Genomic DNA, 19,686 nt, shown 5'->3' with positions numbered 1-19,686 from the left:
ACCCAGCTGAGACCACCTTCCTGCTCAACTTTCCCCCTTCTCCTGAGAACAGTCCCTTGGTCAAGAATCCTAAGCTCAAGCTCTGCTTCTAGGGAAACTTCCCTAAGGCAGATCCCTTCCTCACACCATTTTTTTAAAGGAGTTACCAGGGATTGAACCCAGGACCTCATACATGGAAGCAGGCACTCAACCACTTGAGCTGCATCTGCTCCCTCCTCACACCATTTTGAAAAATAAAATGTAGATGGATGTCCAGTTCACTGGACTCACCCAGGACAACTAACAGAAGGATGATGATGGGCAACACCCATCCCAGGAAGCAGAGTGTCTGCAACTGCAAGTAATACAGTTCTAGCCTTCTGTCCCGTGGGATCTAAGCCCCTTCTCAATTGGAGGCAGGGTGGCCGTCACCATCCCCAAATCCTCAAGATTGAGGAAAGAACAAAGATAAGGGGGGAAAGCAACTATGGACTAAAGTAGACATTATTATTCTAGCAATGGAAGAACTTGTATTATTGATGTAAAAGCCGTGGCCACCAGAGGTTCTGAGGGGAGGGAGAGGGAAGAATAGAGGCAACATGGGGGCATTTTTTGGATATTGGAATTGCCCTATATGACATTGCAATAATGGATACAGGCCATTATACATGTTGTCAAATTTATAAAATTGTGCAGGGCAGAGTGTAAACTATAATGTAAACGATAGTCCTTGGTTAATACAATGCTTCAATATATTTTCATCCATTGTAACAAATGTACCACACTAAAAAAAGATGTTGTTAATATGGGAAAGTGTGGAAGAGAGAGGGGGGAGGGTATATGGAAATCCCTTATACATATATATATATATATATATTTTTTTTTTGAAGTTCCAGGGACCGGGAATTGAACCCAGGACCTTTTATGTGGGAAACCAGCGCTCAACCACTGAGCCACATCAGCTTCTCTGAGTTGTTTTTTTCATTTTTTTAAAAATTATTTTTTATTTATTTCTCTCCCCTTCCCCACCCCCCAGTTGTCTTCTGTGTCTCTTTTTTTTGTTGTGTCTTCTTGCTGCATCAGCTCTCCACGTGTGCAGTGCCACTTCTGGGCAGGCTGCACTTTTTTCGTGCGGGGTGGCTCTCCTTGCAGGGCGCACTCCTTGCGCGTGGGGCTCCCCTACGCGAGGGACACCCTTGCGTGGCAGGGCACTCCTTGCGCACATCAGCACTGCATGTGGGCCGGCTCACCACACAGGTCAGGAGGCTTGAACCCTGGACCTCCCATGTGGTAGGTGGATGCCCTATCAGTTAAGCCAAATCCTCTTCCCATTATTTGTTTTGCTTATTGTTTGTTTTTGTTTTTCAGGAGACACAGGAACCTCCCATGTGGGAGGCAGGAGCTCAACTGCTTGAGTCACATCCTCTCTCCGGAATCCCTTATATATGTATTTTTTTTTAATATAGGGTTTTTTTTAAAGATATATTTTATTTCTTTATTCCCTCCCCTCCATTGTTTGCACTCTCTGTCTGCTCTCTGTGTCTGCTTGTCTTCTTTTTTTAGCAACATTATTTTCTTTAATTTGCCTCCCAATTCAAAAGCATAAATTTAAAGATTTATATTTCAGCAATTTATAACATCATTATAATTTTCTACCAAATTTAATGATAAAAAATTTAGACAGTATTACTTGGGTTTCTGTGGTCTACCTTCTGGTTAACTCCTTCTGCATCATCCTGCAGCCAGTATTTGCAAACTGTTGTGTGGCCATCTGCTTGTCAGACCAAAAGTACCTGAGCTTTTGGGAATCTTTTTTGTCCCTCAAGAGACTCAAGGGAACCTTTTTTGTCCCTCCTCACCATTTTTATTTTCCAGAAAGGACATTGGTAGGAAACTCAGTTTTGAAGAAATTCATGGATTCTTGGTTCAATGACTGGTAGGTCAGAGATGCTGTTTCACCAAAGGTCAGCTGCTGGCGACCCTGGACTCCTGTGGCGGATGGTCGCTGTCGAGGTCTCTGTCTTCTCCTCCAGGCTCACTCTCTCCCCAGTCTTGGCTCTGGGCAATCAAACACATGGCAGGGGATAATGATGGCTCTGCTGGTCTCTGGAGCTCAGCTGTATGCGATCAGCCCTGTGGCTCACCTCTCCCCTCTCCTCCAGGAGTTATCTTTTTCAGCTTCTCCAGGACCTCTTTCCATGCCTCTGTGCTCCGCTATTTCCAGCCTCTTGGAGTTTCTTGGTCTCTACCACTTTTGTGTGTGTGTTTGTGCCTCATCTTCTTTTTAGGAGGCACCAGGAACCTCCCATGTGGGAGAGAGGCACTCAATCGCTTGAGTCACCTCAGCTCCCTGGTTTGTTGTGTCTCTCATTGTCTTTCCTCTTTGTGTCTCTTTGCCATCTTGCTGTGTCAGCTTGCCGCACCTGCCCCTTGCCCCATCTCACCTTCTCCAGGAGGTCCCGGAAACCCCTCCTATGTGATAGGCAGGAGCTCAATCGCTTGATCCACATCCACTTCCTCCCTTATATATTTAAAAAAAATTTTATTATCTTTTTTAAAAAGATACATGGATCACACAAAATGATACATTAAAAAAATAAGAGGTTCCCATATACCCCACTCCCCACACCCCCTACTCCTCCCACATAGACAACTTCTTTCATTAGTGTGGTACATTCATTGCGTTTGATGAGTACATTTTGAGTACTGCTCCACAGCATAGATTATAGCTTATGTTGTAGTTAACACTCTCTCCCAGTCCATTCATTGAGTTATGGCGGGATATATAATGTCCTGCATCTGTCCCTGCAATATCATTGAGGACAACTCCAAGTCCCAAAAATGCCCTAATATCACATCTCTTTTTCCCTCTCCTGCCTTCAGCAACTCCTGTGGCCCCTATCTCCACATCAATGATATAATTTCTTCCATTGCTAGAGTCACAATATTTCAATAGTAGAATACCAGTAAATCCACTCTAATCCATATTTTATTCCTCCATCCTGAAGACACTGAGATGGCAATGTCCACTCCACCTCTAATTCAAGAGGAAGCTTAGATCCCACATGGCTGATGGATGGAATTCTGCTTGCTGCTGTAGACTCTCTCGGTTCCCTGGTGTGGTGGTTGACCATCCTTACCTCCCTGTTAGCTGACCTGGGTAAGTCCAACAAACCGAAGAGTACCCCCCTCTCATATTTTTGACATAACATTTACATAATCTAAAGCTTTTTAAAAAAATTTTTTTTAAATTTAAATGTAGACGGATTAAAGATCTAAATGTGAAAAAAATTATAAAATCCTTAAGCAAAAATATAGAATATTTTACAAGCTGGGGCTAAAGAAAAGTCTTTTAGCAAGTCACAAAACACAGTACCCATAAAGTAAAAATAAAAGGTTGACCAATCTGAGTCGAAGGCTGAAAAATTTAACTGTACCTTTATTATTATTTTTTACTCTAAGTGCACCCAAATGTTGCTGGTGATTATTGGAGTGTGCTCACATAAGAGCACAAAGCAAAGAGGGATTTATTCAGGTCATCCTAGTGGAGCACGGGCTTTGGGCAGCAGCAAATCCAAACCTTCAGCTGGAGTTCTGAGGTTTTCCTGGGCCTAGAGGGATCAGGAAGCTGAACCCATTTCAAAAAAGAGATGGAGGTGGGAGCCCAGGAGGGGACTGATGGAGGTCCCCCACGGGGGCTCAGGCTTCTCCGGGAAGGAGGAGTTTGGGGACGATGCAGTACTGTGCAGGAGGTCACATCCATACTCACGGATCCTAGATTTTGAGGAGAATTAATCCCAAACCCTCCTCTCTAGATCGAGGCCTGAGGCATTCTCCCCATTCTGGATTAGACCAAGGATTTTGCCTCATAGCTTCCCAGCCTGGGCCTTGGTATTCCAGAGGTGATTAATACCTGCTGTTCAGTTCAGTTACGGCGGTCCTTAGCCAACCAGATGTGCACATTAGAATTTCCCAGAAAGCGCTTTAATGTAATTTGATTCTTATAATTGTGTGTGTGTTGTGTGCATACGATTTTTCACAAATGTAATGCAGTCATTTGGGGACAGGTGATTCATTTATATAGTTCAATATTTAAAAGGGCCAAAAGGAGACCTTGTGAGGATATCATCAGTGAAAGGGTTTTCTCCCCACTCTGTTCCTCAGCTCTGCAATTCCCCTCCTTGAAGGCTACCGGGTTTGCTGGTTTCTTCTGGATACTTCAGGGATATTTTATTTTTTATTTTTATTTTTTGGGTTCAGGAATATTGTCTATCTTTTTTTTTTCAATTATCTTTTTTTTAAAAAGATAAATAGATCACACAAAATAGGGATATTTTATATGTGATCAAATACATGTTTCTTTTTTTACCTTTTTAAAACAAATTATAGCAAACCACACACACTGGTTTGCATCTTGCTTTTTTTTCACATAACAACGTTGCTCTAAGATCATTCCATGCACAATCACAATTATATATATATTTTTTAGTTTGACAAAAAAGTGGCTGAAATATGTTATTTTTTTAAAATTCCAGGTTATATTCTAGGTTCATTGTATAATTCATTCCTTTAAGTCCATATTCTCTAAATCCATACTAAACTACAGAACTTATTGCAATTATATTTTAAAATATATATATATTTCAAAGATTAATGACTGTCATTTTTATTCAAATGATACTTTTTCATTATAAAAATTCAAGCAAGTAAGAAGAAAAGAACAAAGATATTTCACCATCCAGAAATAATCATAACCACATTAACATTTGGTGAACATAATTCCAGACATCCCATTAGGTAAATAAAGAGATAGGAAAAGAATTTTAACAATGTGATCATACAGTATACCCTATTTTAAAACAAAAACACTGCATTTATTTTACCTGAATTTAACAGAAGTAAAACTGAAAGGACTGTTGAACTTTAAATAGTTCTTCGCTACAAATGACATTATTTCCTATAAGATTAAGATTAGAATCAAGGCAGCGGGGAGACCTGAGGGGGCCCGCAGCACCACCAGGGCCCCCCATCCGGTGGACCACACAACCACAGTGAAGAGAAGATTCTCAGTTCCAAGTGATTTAAAGTCAACTCGTCTCTCTTGAAGAGACTTGGAGAGAAAACTTACACACAGTACTCTCGGTTGTTCCTTGGTAATCTACTGGCTGGTATCACAGAGAATGAATTCAAAAGACTGTTTGCTAAATATGGAGAACCAGGAGAAATTTTTTTTATCAACAAAGGCAAAGGTTTGGGACTTATTAAACTTGAATCTAGAGCCTTGGCAGAAATTGCCAAAGTTGAACTTGATGATACACCCATGAGAGGTAGACAGCTTTGGGTCCACCTTGCCACACATGCTGCTGCCCTTTCATTTAAATCATTCTCCTTATGTTTCCAATGGACTTCTGGATGAAGCCTTAGCCGGTTTGGTCCTATTGAAAGGGCTATTGTCATTGTGGATGATCATGGAATATCTTCAGGAAAAGGCATGGTCGAGTTTGTTTCAAAACCAGAACCAAGAAAAGCATTTGAATGATTCAATGAAGGCATTTTCTTACTGACAACTCCTCGTCCAGTTATTGTGGAACCACTTGAACCATTAGATGATGAAGATGACCTTCCCAAAAAACTTGCACAGAAGAATCCAATGTATCAAAAGGAGAGAGAAATCCCTCCTCATTTTGCCCAGTACATGGTACACTTGAGTATAAATATTCTCAGTGATGGAAGTCCTTGGATGAAATGGAAAAACAGCAGAGGGAGCAAGTTGGGAAAAAACACAAAAACGTGAAAGATGCAAAGGACAAATTGGAAAGAGATGGAAGATGCCTCTCATGAGCATCAGGCAAATCTTTTGCACCAACCTGATGAGACTCCAGAAAGAATTAAGACGAAATGCAGAAATGCAAAGAAATGCAATTAAGGCAAGAGGAGGAACATCATAGAAGGGAGGAAGAGATGATGATTTATCAATGTGACAAACATCTCATTCATGATGAACGCCATGTGAACAAATGAGACGCTAAAGAGAGGAAAACTACAGCCGGATGGGCCACATGGATCCAAGAGAAAGAGACATGAGAATGGATGGTGAAGGAGCAATAAACATGGGACATCCTATGGTTCAGGAGGTCAGAAATTTCCACCTCTAGGTGGTGGTGGTGGCGTAAGTTATGAAACCAATCCCAGAGTTCCACCAGCAGCCATGAGCAGTTCCGTGATGGGAAGCGACATGCATACTGAGCGCTTTGGGCAGGGAGGTGCGGGCAGATAGGGTCCTAGTGGAATGAGGCCTGGAACTCGAGGAAGATATGGTAGAGGGAGAGAAAAATATGAATCACAAACAAAAAAACAAAAAAACCCTCATTTTAGATGTAATATCTAGCTTTCATTCCAGTTTGCTTTGTCTTTTCTTGTTTAGATACCAACCTTTGCTATTCTTGCATTTTAGTAAGAAAGCTAATACTTTTTTATGGATGTTAGCAGTTTATTGACCTAATATTTGTAAATGGTCTGTTTGGGCAGGTAAAATGATGTAACGGAATGTTTGAAACAGGAGAAAAATTTTCTTTTTTTTTAAGTGCATAATATCCCTCAAGTTATGGCAGTGTACCTTATGCCACTCAATTCCCAAAGTACACGAATTTTTTTACTGCTTCAAATAAACAGAAAAATAGTTACAAAAAAAGATTAAAGTTCCTTCCTATAAGATTAAGAAAAAAGATTTTGAAAAACAGGGAGAGGGCCACATTATTCTTATTATTTTTAGTAGGTACTGGGGATTGAACCCAGGACCTTGTACATTCAAGGCAGGCATTTAGCCGCGGAGTTACATCCGTTCCCCCACATTATTTTTTTTTATCCCCCCCACCTTGTGGCTTGCTTGCTGTCTGCTCTCTGTGTCCGTTCGCTGCATACTCTTCTGTGTTCTTCTCTCCCTTTTTGTTGCATCACCTTGCTGAGATGGCGCTCTGCAGCGTGTGGGCCAGCCTGCCTTCACAAGGAGGCCCCAGGACAGGAACCCAGGGCCTCCCATATGGTAGACGGGAGCCCAACTGATTGAGCCACAGCTGCTTCCTCCCCACATCATTCTTTAAATCATGTTTAAAAGTAGTCACTGCGTGTTAACTCTTCAAGAATGATGTATGCAACCTACATTTTTGTGTTCAGAAAATGAATTGATGATTGATGGATAGATGGACAGATATCCATCTGATAGAATGTTATGGCAAATGTAGCAAAATATTAAAATGTTAAAATTGGTGGATCTGAGTGTCTTGTGTGGGAAGTAGGGATATATTGGAGCTCTCTATATTTTAGTAACTGTCCTGTAAGTTTGAAAGTAATTCAAAATGTGAAGTTAAAAAAAAAGTAGACCCTGCTAGTTGATTCCCTGCTATATTTTTTTTTCCAGGGGAAGGGGATATATGTCATGTATTTTTTTAACTTTACTTTGTGCATTTAATAATTGAAAATATAAACAAAAAGGAAAAGAAAACATAGTTGAATAAAGACATCCATTTTTCAATTAAGTGTACAGAATACATACAAAAATTTTTTTTGAATCATACAATATGTTACACAATATATTTGGTTCATAGTAACGCAACTATACAGTATTTGTCCTTTTCTGTCTGGCTTGCTTCGCTCCACATAATGTCCTCCAGGTTCATCCATGTTGTCATATGCTTTACAACTTCATTTCTTCTAACACCTGCATTGCCTGCTATATTAATCTTCCTCATTTAACTCTTACCCCTTTCTCCCTACATTCAGATTTTTGTTGGTTATATATTTTTGTTCACTAATATATGTGACATTTACTATACATTCAATTCTGAAAGTCTGATTATTCTTAATTGTTTCATCTTCATTTGATATTTTATTATTCTCAATGGCAACTAAGTCTTTTTTTTTTCTCCTTGCTATGACTTACTTATTCCAGGGCTCTTTCTTTTGACTCATCTCTTTGTTGGCTAGATAACATTAAACAGCGTTTTCAAGAAGGGAGCATGCCCTTTCCACACAGCTAGTGTGTCCCTAGTCCTGTAGTAACTTCATGGGAAACGTTCACACTGTCCAGAACCTTTACTGTCAGAACCCACTAGAGGATGGAATCCTAGCCCCCAAATGGAAGGGCGCATCTACAAAAAGAAACGTGACAGCATCTACATCATAAATTCGAAGCAGTTAAAGGAGAAGTTTCTGCTGGCAACATAAGCTGCCAGTAGAAACCTAGCTACTATTGGAATCAGACTTTCCAGGGTCCCTGGTCAAGGAGCACAGCGGAGTTGTTCTGCTGCCTCTGGAAGCCACACCCATCACTGAGCTTTAACTTCTGAGAGCTTCACTAACCTGGGCCAGGTAGCTGACCATCAGCCTCTCACAGAAGGACTCTTGTTCATTTGCCCACCACAATTCTGTGCAAATCAAACTCCTCTCTGCTTTATGGGGATGTTGCCATCCCATGTGATAACAAAGAAGCTCACTCAATGGGTGTCTTGGAGCATGAGCTCCCCCTAGACCCAATGGAAGATGTGCTTGTCAGTGCTACTCACAAATATTCCAGCTCTTCTTTCTGGCATGTGAAAAGAGTTCCCTTCTCTGCCTCCTTTGAAGTTAGGTATGGCTGTGTGACTGGTCAATAAAATGTGAGCAGAACTGACAAGTGTCACTTCTGGGCAGAAGCTCTAAAAGCCATGTTTCCCCAAGGGCTCTTCCACCTGTGATTTGGATCATGAAAGCACATATGGAGATGGGGCCTGCCATCCCATGCTGGACCTTCAGCAGGAATGAGAAACAGACCTTTGCTCTTACAAGCCGTCAACTTTTGGGCATTGTTTGGTAGCCTGCCCTGGCTGCTTTAGAGGCTATGAGCTTCCACAGAGCTGTGGAAGAGATTGAGAAGGAAGAACAGGGAAGCGGACTTGGCCCAGTGGTTAGGGCATCCATCTACCAAATGGGAGGCCTGCGGTTCAAACCCTGGGCCTCCTTGACCCATTTGGAGCTGGCCCATGCGCAGTGCTGCTACGCACAGGGAGTGCCCTGCCACGCAGGGGTGTCCCCGCATAGGGGAGCCCCACGCGCAAGGAGTGCGCCCCGTAAGGAGAGCCGCCCAGTTTGAAAGTTCAGCCTGCCCAGGAATGCTCCCGCCCACACAGAGAGCTGACACAAGATGATGCAACAAAAAGAGACACAGGTTCCCGTGTCGCTGACAACAACAGAAGCGGACAAAGAAGAACTCGCAGCAAATAGAGATAGAGAATAGACAACTGGGGTGGGGGGGAAGGGGAGAGAAATTTTTAAAATAAATTTAAAAAAATAAAAAATAAACATTCTGAGAAGGAAGAACAGCCACTGCTGAAGAACCTCAGGTTGAATGGACTGCTCCAGCTCCTGAATTCATGCGCTCATTACAAGGTGGCAGACAGTTCTGAAAGCAGACAGGTGCCCTCCATACCTTTTTGGCAGCTTCCCACTGAAGACTGAATGGCCTGACGCATTTCCGAAACTGGTCTCCAACATAGGAAACCAGCACTGAGTGATCTCAAGCCTTCCTTCCAACAGTTGTTAAACAGAATGCATAAATAAGGTTGGCAGAAAAGAAAGCTCATTTTTACACAAGTGAAAAAGGGTTCTTGGGTGCTATATTCCCTAAGGTCACTCATGCTTGAGGTCTTGCTGAGACCAGCTCAGCAACAGGTCTGCATGAAGGGAAGGTGATGCAGAACTGAAGAAATAAAATGACAGAAAGAAAGACACAAGAGAGGAAACAAAGATGGGAACAGGCGACTTCACAGCTTTTGAAGCTGACAGCCTCAACCCTAGTTTCCCGACTGTATTTATTTGAAAGCTTAACAAGCAGCTGTGGGCTACAGGAAGCAACTTGTATCATCTACAATAAGGTAATTTACAATAACAGGAAGCAACATAGAACATCTTGTACAATAACAGGAAGAAACTTGCAACATCTACAATAAGGTAATTTACAATAACAGGAAGCAACTTAAATCATTTTGTGCAGTAACAGGAAGCAACAAATCGGCAAGCCAATTTCCCACAGCATATCCCCCTTTTTATTTTCATAAAGCAAACGAATACAGATTAGGTGGTTTCTTACTGCCTCATACCCAGAAGGGCTCATTGTGTGCTTATCATTTAAGTAACAATGTCAAATCAGAAAACAGCATTTTATACATAATCTATAACTACAGCACATTTATACAAACTTCCAACTAACAGATGATTTATCTCTCCTGGGCTTAAGATTTCTTACCAGCAAGGCTATATAGGCCAGTACTTGATCAAAAATGACCTCATTTTCCCAAATTTGTATAGTTTGAGGCACAGGCAATGACAAATTATTGTTACTTCCCCATTTTGGGCTGTAGGGCAGCCGGAAGTTTATCACATAATTTCAATGCCTTCATTGGTCCTGCTCTTAGCATCTTCACTGGACCTGAGGCCACAACTCAGTGTCGAATTAGCTTAGTCCATCTTTGTGAGGACTCATTTTCCAGGCAGAAAACAATAGCTGGCTTGTTGTAAGAGTCCTGCTGTAGTGTCCATAGCAGTGAAAGCACATCCTGCCCTTCCCAAGAGCAGGAGGGGACTGATGCCACAGTCATTGAAGTGAGCATGAAGGACACCCATGGGTGATGTCCACAAACTGCTGGTGAACAACAGGCAGCTGGAACCGCTGTGCTAGGCATCACAAGGTCTGGTACTCATGACATTCGCCTTTCCAGTGGAGGCACTCTGTTTCTTCTCAGGTCTCAATTGTGTGGTTCTGGATCTTCATGAGGCATCTGCCTCAACAGTCCTGAGAAGGATGTTAGAGGAGTGGGCAGAGACATGACAGGCAGTTACCTGTCACTGCTGGCAGGTGTCCCAGATGTTCTTCCACAGATTTCTCCCCCAGAAAGGGTGATTCACAACAGATCATCATTTTTGCCTTGCTTTTAGTATTTGCAATCCTCCCCTGGATAGGGAGGGCAGTCTTCAGAGTAACCAGACACTATTGGGTTAAGCTTTTTACTCCTAGCAGGGCTTCCTATGCTGCACACAATTGCTTTTTTATATTGTACTTATTGCCTTTTCCCACAATTGTAACTGAAGCCAGAGGGGTACTCAATTAGCATGTTGCCTTTGCCACAAACCCCACCTAAAGCCAATATTGTTGATGGCCACATCCCATTCACAGGCTAAGTCAAGATCCACCTTCTCCCCCTTTTTATTATTTTTAAAGCAGCCTCCTGGAGGGTCCTCCTACTCCCATGAAGGACCTTCCTAATTAACACATCTCAGTGAAGGGTAAAAGATTTTTAGTATTACAACAATATTACAAATTCTATTAACATGGAAAAACATTGTACTTCATCAATTACAGCAGAGGGTATAGCTTTGTCTTACCCAATCAAATAACATTTAAGAATTTGATAGAGCAGCAGGGACTTTGCAGTCTGTCCCAACTGTTTGCCTATTCCAGACCCCTAAAATACCATTGTCTCTGATGTTTTTTTGTAGAGTCACTGCCACAGGTTTCTTTTCTGCAGTCAGATTCTTTGCCACCAGGCCAGGGCAGATGGTTGGGCTATGCACACAGCCTTGGAGAAGCACTGTAAAAGTCCATTGTTGACTTTTCTATAGGTAGGAGAATGCAGGCTGGCTTGACTTGCCCAAGGAAACACCAAAGAAAAAGGCCTAGCAAGTTTCAAAACAAAGTGATAGTGACACAATTGGGTATTCATTTCTTATAACAAACCAGCAATATCTGGCACTGCTGCATACTACGATGCTTTCACTTTAACTTATAATAAGAGGTCATTTCTGTGCCACATGCTATTTAATATTAAAGCTTTTAAAACTTAATAGATAGACCCATCAAATCTTACTAACTTTAACCACAAAAAATTCCTTTTCCACAAACCTTCTGCACTTTTTGTATTCATTCAGGTTTTGTCCTACTCCCTACTCTTTCTTTTTTTTTTTTTAATTTTTTTATTTTATTTTTTTTAATTTAATTCCCCTCCCCTCCCCCGGTTGTCTGTTTTCTGTGTCTTTTTGCTGCGTCTTGTTGTTTCTTTGTCCGCTTCTGTTGTCGTCAGCGGCACGGGAAGTGTGGGCGGCACCATTCCTGGGCAGGCTGCTCCCTCCTTCGCGCTGGGCGGCTCTCCTTATGGGTGCACTCCTTGCGCGTGGGGCTCCCCTACGCGGGGGACACCCTGCGTGGCACGGCACTCCTTGCGCGCATCAGCACTGCACATGGGCCAGCTCCACACGGGTCAAGGAGGCCCGGGGCTTGAACCGCGGGCCTCCCATGTGGTAGACGGACGCCCTAACCACTGGGCCAAAGTCCGTTTCCCTCCCTACTCTTTCTTAATAACCAATCATTCTATTTTAGGACAAAATTATTTTCCATTTCTTTAATAATAAAAACACACTCTATACATCCTACATACATAAATTACCAAAATGGTTTCAATCAAACCTCTTACAACATACAATTATCATTAACACTAAACAAACTTAAAATAATAATTCAGTTTGGTTATATGCAAATATAACTTTTCTTTATTTCAAATACGTAGTAGCATGCAATATTAGAAAGTCTTTTAGAAGCAAGTTGGCAGGGGAGGTTGACTGCCAACAAGTTTTTCTGTTATAAAATTACCTTTCATTATTATTATCAATTCAGTTTTTATTCAATAATGACTTCCTGGAATTAGCCATTTAAACATCTCAATTCAAGCAATGCTTCCACAAACTTCTTATAATTATTTATAACCATATAGACTATAATTATATTATTTTAAGATGAATTTCACCTTTACAGAACACACTCCCTTACTTAAAGTTACCACAATACCTTTTACAACTTGCCACATGCATTCAAGTTTTGTCCTGCATATTTCCATTTTGATTTTATGAAAACTAGCCATCTTCTTTTAGGACAAAACATACTTTTACTTTTTTTTTTTTTTAACAGACTTACCAAATTTCAGTTGGCACTCCCACAAACTTTTTACCTTTTTAAATAATTGTTTAAATTTTACAGCCTTCATTTTATCCTGTGAGGAAAAAATAAACTATTCATTTATTTTAAAGATTTATTTTTTATTTATTTCTCTCCCCTCCCTCCCCAGTTGTCTGCTCTCTGTGTCCATTTGCTTTGTGTTCTTCTGTGACTGTTTCTATCTGCATCAGTGGCACCAGGAATCTGTCTTTTTGTTACATCATCTTGTTGTGTCAGCTCTCTGTGTGTGTGGCGCCATTCTTAGGCAGGCTGCACTTTCTTTCACACTGGGTGGCTCTCCTTATGGGGTGCACTCCTTGAGCATGGGGCTCCCTTACGTGGGGGATACCCCTGTGTGGCAGGGCACTCCTTGCATGCATCAGCACTACGCATGGGTCAAGGAGGCCTGGGGTTTGAACCATGGACCTCCCATATGGTAGGCGGATGCCCTATCCATTAGGCCAAGTCCACTTCCCTAAACTATTCATTTCAATTTGAGCAAGAACTATTTTTTATGAAGAGACTTATAGACTTATAGTAATTTTGTTAATCAGGCTTAAAATTTTTATTATTGTAGAGATCTTATTAACATTTAAAATTATGTATTAATATAGTAATTTTGTTAATCAAGACTTATAATTTTTTATCATTGTAGAGGTCTTTTATTTTTAAAGTTTTTTTATTTTTTATTTCTCTCCCCTTCCTCCCCCACCCCCGCCCGCCCCATTTGTCTGCTCTCTGCGTCCATTCACTGCATGTTCTTCTGTGACCACTTCTATCCTTATCAGCAGCACCAGGAATCTGTGTCTCTTTTTGTTGTGTCATCTTGTTGGGTCAGCTCTCCGTGTGCGTGGCGCCATTCTTGGGCAGGCTACACTTTCTTTTGTGTGGGGCGGCTCTCCTTATGGGCGCACTCCTTGTGCGTGGGGCTCCCCTATGCAGGGGACACCCCTGTGTGGCAAGGCACTCCTTGCGCATATCAGCACTGCACATGGGGCCAACTCCACACTGGTCACGGAGGCCCAGGGTTTGAACCACAGACCTCCAATGTGGTAGGCAGATGCCTTATCCATTGGGCCAAGTCCACTTCACAATAGAGGCCTTATTAACATTTAAAAGTATGTATTAATATAAGCACTTATTTAATTTTTGGCCATTTGAATAGAGCTCTTTTAGAAATTTTTCTTTATTAATTTATATCACCATCCAGAGGTATCAAAATATATACTGACAATGAACAATCACAAAAATACAACACACACTGAAATAATTACCACACACACTGACATTGAACAAACAGATAAATACAAAACAATTACAACACATCAACAGAAACATAAAGCTTATTAATTTGACCCATAATTCTTACCCGTTTCATATAGCTGTTTCCAAGCCCTCCATCATTTCACATCTTAGATTTTACTGCTTTTAAGATCTCTTCTGGAGGAAGTGGACTTGGCTCAATGGATAGAGTGTCCGCCTACCACATGGGAGGTCCAGGGTTCAAACCCAGGGCCTCCTGACACTTGTGGTGAGCTGGCCTACATGCAGTGCTGATGCATGCAAGGAGTGTCCTGCCATGCAGGGGTGTCCCCCATGTAGGGGAGTCCCATGCACAAGGAGTGTGCCCCAAAAGGAGAGCCATCCCATGCAAAAGAAAGTCCAGCTTCCTCAGGAGTGGCACCACACACACGGAGAGCTGATGCAGCAAGATGATGCAATAAAAAGAGACACAGATTCCCAGTGCCGCTGACAAGAATACAAGTGGACACATAAGAACATGCAGCAAATGGACACAGAGCAGACAATGGGGGAGGGTGGAAGGGAGATAAATTTATAAAAATAAAAAATCTTAAAAAAAAAAATCTCTTCTGGAACCTATGTTGCCTATACACATGCAAGCTTGTTCTTAGAAACACTTTTATTAGTAATGAGAAACCAGTTAGGATAACTTGAACAGCCTAAATGCAGTTAAGCTCTTATTTAGCAGTTTAGACAGACAATACACATTTTTTTGGATTCCTACTTTTTAAGACTACATTGAGACTTGAAGTTCAGGAGTAAGCTATCAACACTGAAAATTTAACATCTTAATAAAAATTTTATACTAATTTTATTAATTTGGTTAAAGAGGCCCAATCAGAATCAGCATGGAAACAAAACAGATCACCAGTGTTGCTATGTTTTCCTCCTCTTCCAGAAGTTTAATCCTGTTAGCCCCCTGCTAGCCCACAGCCACAAAAGCAGCAAGGGGTTTGCACAGTTGCTGTCAGAATATTTTTCTTGCCATAGTCAACACTTTAACAGAGAGTTTTCTCACAAGCATGATTTCACTAACAAGGGCCTTATTTAGCACTTTTGCCCATACAGGACATTTTATTTGTGAGTTAACCTTTTCTTGCTCAAGTGGCTCAACATGATTTCCCTCCGTTCTGGTCTGCAAGATGCCCTTCTGTAAAACTGACAGCGTTGGCTGAGCATCTCCAGGCATAGGAGGGGAAAATGTTGGCAGGGAGGAAATGACATTCTAAAGTCAGTTAATGAAGGAGTTGAAGGCAAAACAACTTTAGACTTGGTGTCAAAACAGATTTAGTAATAATCCAAGTGGGCCAAATAGTACCAGGGAGCAAAACACCTTGTACATGTAAAATTTTTAACTCTTTTTCCTACTCTTTCCTAATCTCCTAATTCTAAACTTCCTATTGCTGGAGACTATGAGCAATATTTTTCTATAATCTCTAAGGGTTCTAAAATATGAGACTTGTTGGCTTCGGCTCCTCCTGCCTTGAGGAGTTGTTTGAGGAGACAGACATAACTGTCTCCATTCCCCATCATAATCCTGCTAGAATACCCGAGAGTGCCCTTACTCACCGAGGACTTGGAAGGTCTTCTAAACCACTTGGGGCTCTGCGCCATGATAACACCTTTTAGCTTGAAGCTGTTCTTCCCTTCGGGTTCCTGTTCAGGCTCCTGTTGCTGAGACCAGCTCAGCAATAGGTCTGCACAAAGGGAAGGTGATGCAGAACTGAAGAAATAAAAGGACAGAAAGAAAGACACAAGAGAGGAAACAAAGATGGGACCAGGGGAATTCACAGCTTTTGAAGCTGAGAGCCTCAACCCTAGTTTTCCCATCCTATTTATTTGAAAACTTAATGAGCAGTTGTGGGCTACAGGAAGCAACTTGCAACATCTACAATAAGGTAATTTACAATAACAGGAAGCAACTTAGAACATTTTGTACAATAACCGAAAGCAACAAATAGGAAAGCCAATTTCCCACAAGGTCTGGCTGGCATCTTTGCATTTTAATGTCCACCCATTAAACCCAGCACTAGCTGGGTTATAGCTTTGCCAGCGCATGTTTTAAGAATACCAACAATATCTGCTCATGGTAAAACTTTCAAACTACAGAGGAGGTTATAAAGTGAAAAGTAAAAGTCTTTATGAGCAGTCTCTGATATCCACTCATCCACCCAGCTGTGGATGCAGGCATAGCAACTGGCACTCCGATCACACAACTTTTAAGAAATGTTTTTGACCCTCAACAGGCTTGTTCTGGTTGTCTGGATTGATGGCGTGAGGCCAATAATGCTTACATTAGGACAGAAGTGAACTGGCTGGGGAACTGGTAAATATATGTCTTGTCCAAATGGGACAGCGCTGCTCAGCTCCAGCTGTTTCTTGTTCAAGGACTGCAGACCCAGAGTTGCTAGATTTCAAGATTTTTCAAGAGAAATTTTGAAATCCAATTTTGTGCCTGGAATTTGTTGTTGCTGCTGTTTTAATAAATATATCATGTGGCCCAAACTAAACCCACGCATAGGCTGGACTTGATCATTCTATGGCTGTTGTAGTAGTTCTGATCATGGACTCTAGAGTTTTGGGTTTGAATCCTGGCTCTACCACTTATTCTTTCTGGGCCATTGTGAATGTCATTTTTTTTTTAGCCGCGCCTCCACCCCCCCCCCCCTCCTCACCCATAAAAGGGGATCTATCTCATAGGAGTCTTGTGAGGTCAGTGGAGATACTGAAAGCACTTAACATATGAGGTGAGCTCCTTCTAAAGCTTACAATCTAGTGAAAGAGACAATAAACAAAGCTCACCTGGAAATAAGAGGAAGCCTTCCCTGGGACAGTGGCATTTAAACAGAGAAACCAGAGGGTTGAGTAGTTAACTGGGTGGAGAAGTGGGAGAGTAGACAGGAAAGGGTATATATACATGCAGAGGGAATAGCCCTAAAGCAATCATCAGGCAAAAGGAGACAGGCCAGGGAGTCCAGGATTTTATGACTGGTAAAAGTTTGAGCTGGAAGGAACCTCAGTTCAGTCTGAGGCCAGTTCTTGCAAATTTGGGACTTCATACCACACTGGCCTCTGGTTAACTTCCTTACCAGAAAAACCACACCAACCGATTCTCCTGCAGGTCCTCAAACCCTCTCCTCCCAATCACGGAAGAGGGAGAGAAGCATAGGGGACTGACTGCCCTCGGGTCAGAGCAGGCTGCCTGAGAGAACTAAGTGGTTTTCCAGACAGAGGAGGATTAAGAAAGCAGGTAAGAAGGCACAGAGGTGGAGAGGTAGGAAGCAGCCCCATTTACTTTAGCAGACGTGTCCAGAGGGATACCTCTAAGGCTGGCTGGAGAGCCGGCAAGGGATGAGACTGGACAAGATGTAGCGCCTACAACTCCAAGATGAGGAATTCGGTCATTATGTAGGACCTCAGTCAAATAGAGAGTGGGCGCCCTCTGGAAGCAGAGCTCGGTAGTGAACGCTAGAGGACACACGAGGATGGGGTGGGGTCGGGAATGGGTACTCAAGATGGGGATAGCCTGCCCGCCACAGTTTTCTTCTCACAGAAGCTAACTCTTTTGGGCAGCATGGATCCCTGGGCTCTCCAATCGGCTGGGTTGGAAGGCACCATTGTTAAGGAACCTGAGCGGGGCACTTTCCTGAACATCGTCTTGCTTAACTCTAACCTTGCTTCGAGCTAGGTATCATTATCCCCATTTTTCAAACGAGAAAAACCGAGGTTTGGTGACTTCCCAAGGAAAGGAATTTGTTTGAGCATGTTCCCCGGAGCCCTCACGACTTGGACATTAGTCCCCTGAGGCTTAGGATCAAGCACCGCGTGAAGGGCCCACGCTTTACAAGGGACAACAGCGTGGCGGTACTTTCAGGAAGGAACCACGCCTCCCTTGTCGCGAAAGTACCGAATGCTGTTGCTTTCCTTTAACTAAGAGCTTTCTCGAGAACTGTGAAGTCCGGGAGGCGGACATGATGTACTCCTGGATCGTCCAGCCGTCATTCTCCTCCGCCGGCACTGTTCCCCACTGGTGACATAAATTCTCCCCGTCGGCTAGGGAGTGATGGCTGGGGACTACATTTCCCGGTAGGTTATACAGAATGGGGTGGCGGGGAGAGGGGAAATGAGAATTTCCGTTTCCGTCGGCTCACAATTTGGTGTGATCGCGGTGATGCACATTTCAACGGCCAACGTCCTTTCTCTGAAGAGCTAAGGAAGGGACTACGAGCCCCAGCAGGCACTGGCGCTGAGGGCGAGCGATTCGGCCGCCATCTTCGCTGTAGTCCTTCCCCCTATTTCCGCAGGGAGTCGCCTTAGCATGTGGACTACAAGTTCCATGTGGCCGTCTCCCCTTCCCTTTCGGTCGCCATCTTCGTTGGAAGTCCCCGCCCCATTTCCTTCCCATTGTCTCGGCCGAAGATAATAGCCGGGCGCCGGGAAGACTGCAAGTCCCGTCGTGCTCTGCGCTGGGGTGGGGGAATTTGATCTTAAGGGCGAGCGAGGTTGCCCAAGGTGATGGAATGAGGCGACCAGGAGAGGCTAGGTGGCCTGCCATCTTTATGGTAGTCTCCTTATCCTCCTGGTTCCGCTATTCTATAGGAACAAAAGAAGGCTAGAAAACTACTATTCCCATCGCACCTCATAAGATCGACTACCAGACAGGTGTACGCCCCTCTTCCGCCATCTTGCTTGTAGTCCTCGTTCCTTTTCACCTTTCCATTGTTCCTGACGAGTAGAAATGGCAGCGGGAAGGCAGCAGATGGACTGCGACTCCCGTCAGGTACCACACACGCGGAGGGTTGTGGACAAGAGGGCGTGTGAGTGCCTGGGCAGGAGGTCGGGTCGGGGGAGAAGGCCATCTTGTTTGTAGTCACCGTTCCCGCTCCTTCTCTATGTTCCGCAACGGGGAGCCTCCCGGCAACCGGACTCTAACTCCCGGCAGCCTCCGCGCCCGGGCTGGCGCTCCCTCCGCCATCTTGTTTGTAGTCCCCGCCCACCCCAGCGGCCGGTTGTTCCCACGGTAGCACAGGTGTCCGCGGGACTACGACTTCCGTCGTGCCCTGCGCGAGTTCGTCCTGGAAAGCGGAGGAGGTGCGGGCAGGAGGGGGCAGGGGGCGGGGTTCCTCTGGGAGAAGGAGGGAGTAAAGAGGAGGAGGAGGAGGGAAGGAGGAGGGAGGGGAGGGGGAAGAGAGGAGGAAGGAGGAAGGAGCTGAGGAGGGATGAGAGAGGCGGCCAGGGCCCCGGGCCGAAGCAGCGCGGGGTCGGGGGACCAGGGGGGCTGAGACACCCCAACTGCCCCCTCCCCCCACGCCTGTCCCCCTCCATCCCTTCCGACCACCGTCCCGCTTGAGGGGGGGACATTTATTCAAATTTTATTTAAATCCCTA

The 19,686-nt window shown here is 43.5% G+C and overlaps 1 long non-coding RNA gene and 1 pseudogene across 1 annotated transcript; one reads left to right on the top strand and one right to left on the bottom strand.

Annotated features, from left to right (window-relative positions):
• The first annotated feature begins 5,062 nt into the window (after positions 1 to 5,062).
• LOC101429366 (splicing factor, proline- and glutamine-rich pseudogene) lies at positions 5,063 to 6,000 on the top strand (annotated as a pseudogene).
• A 1,932-nt stretch (positions 6,001 to 7,932) lies between these two features.
• Positions 7,933 to 19,408, bottom strand: LOC131275496 (uncharacterized). Its single transcript, XR_009182965.1, has 2 exons — positions 15,869 to 19,408; positions 7,933 to 11,685 (listed from the first exon to the last, which is right to left on the bottom strand). It is a non-coding gene; the product is annotated as an uncharacterized lncRNA (long non-coding RNA).
• Between the last annotated feature and the right edge of the window lie 278 nt (positions 19,409 to 19,686).

This window comes from Dasypus novemcinctus, chromosome 23, assembly GCF_030445035.2.
Source record: "Dasypus novemcinctus isolate mDasNov1 chromosome 23, mDasNov1.1.hap2, whole genome shotgun sequence".
In the NCBI taxonomy this organism is placed as follows: domain Eukaryota; kingdom Metazoa; phylum Chordata; class Mammalia; order Cingulata; family Dasypodidae; genus Dasypus; species Dasypus novemcinctus.
Note: the sequence above shows the minus strand (reverse complement) of the source record. Positions and strands in the feature narration are given on the sequence as shown.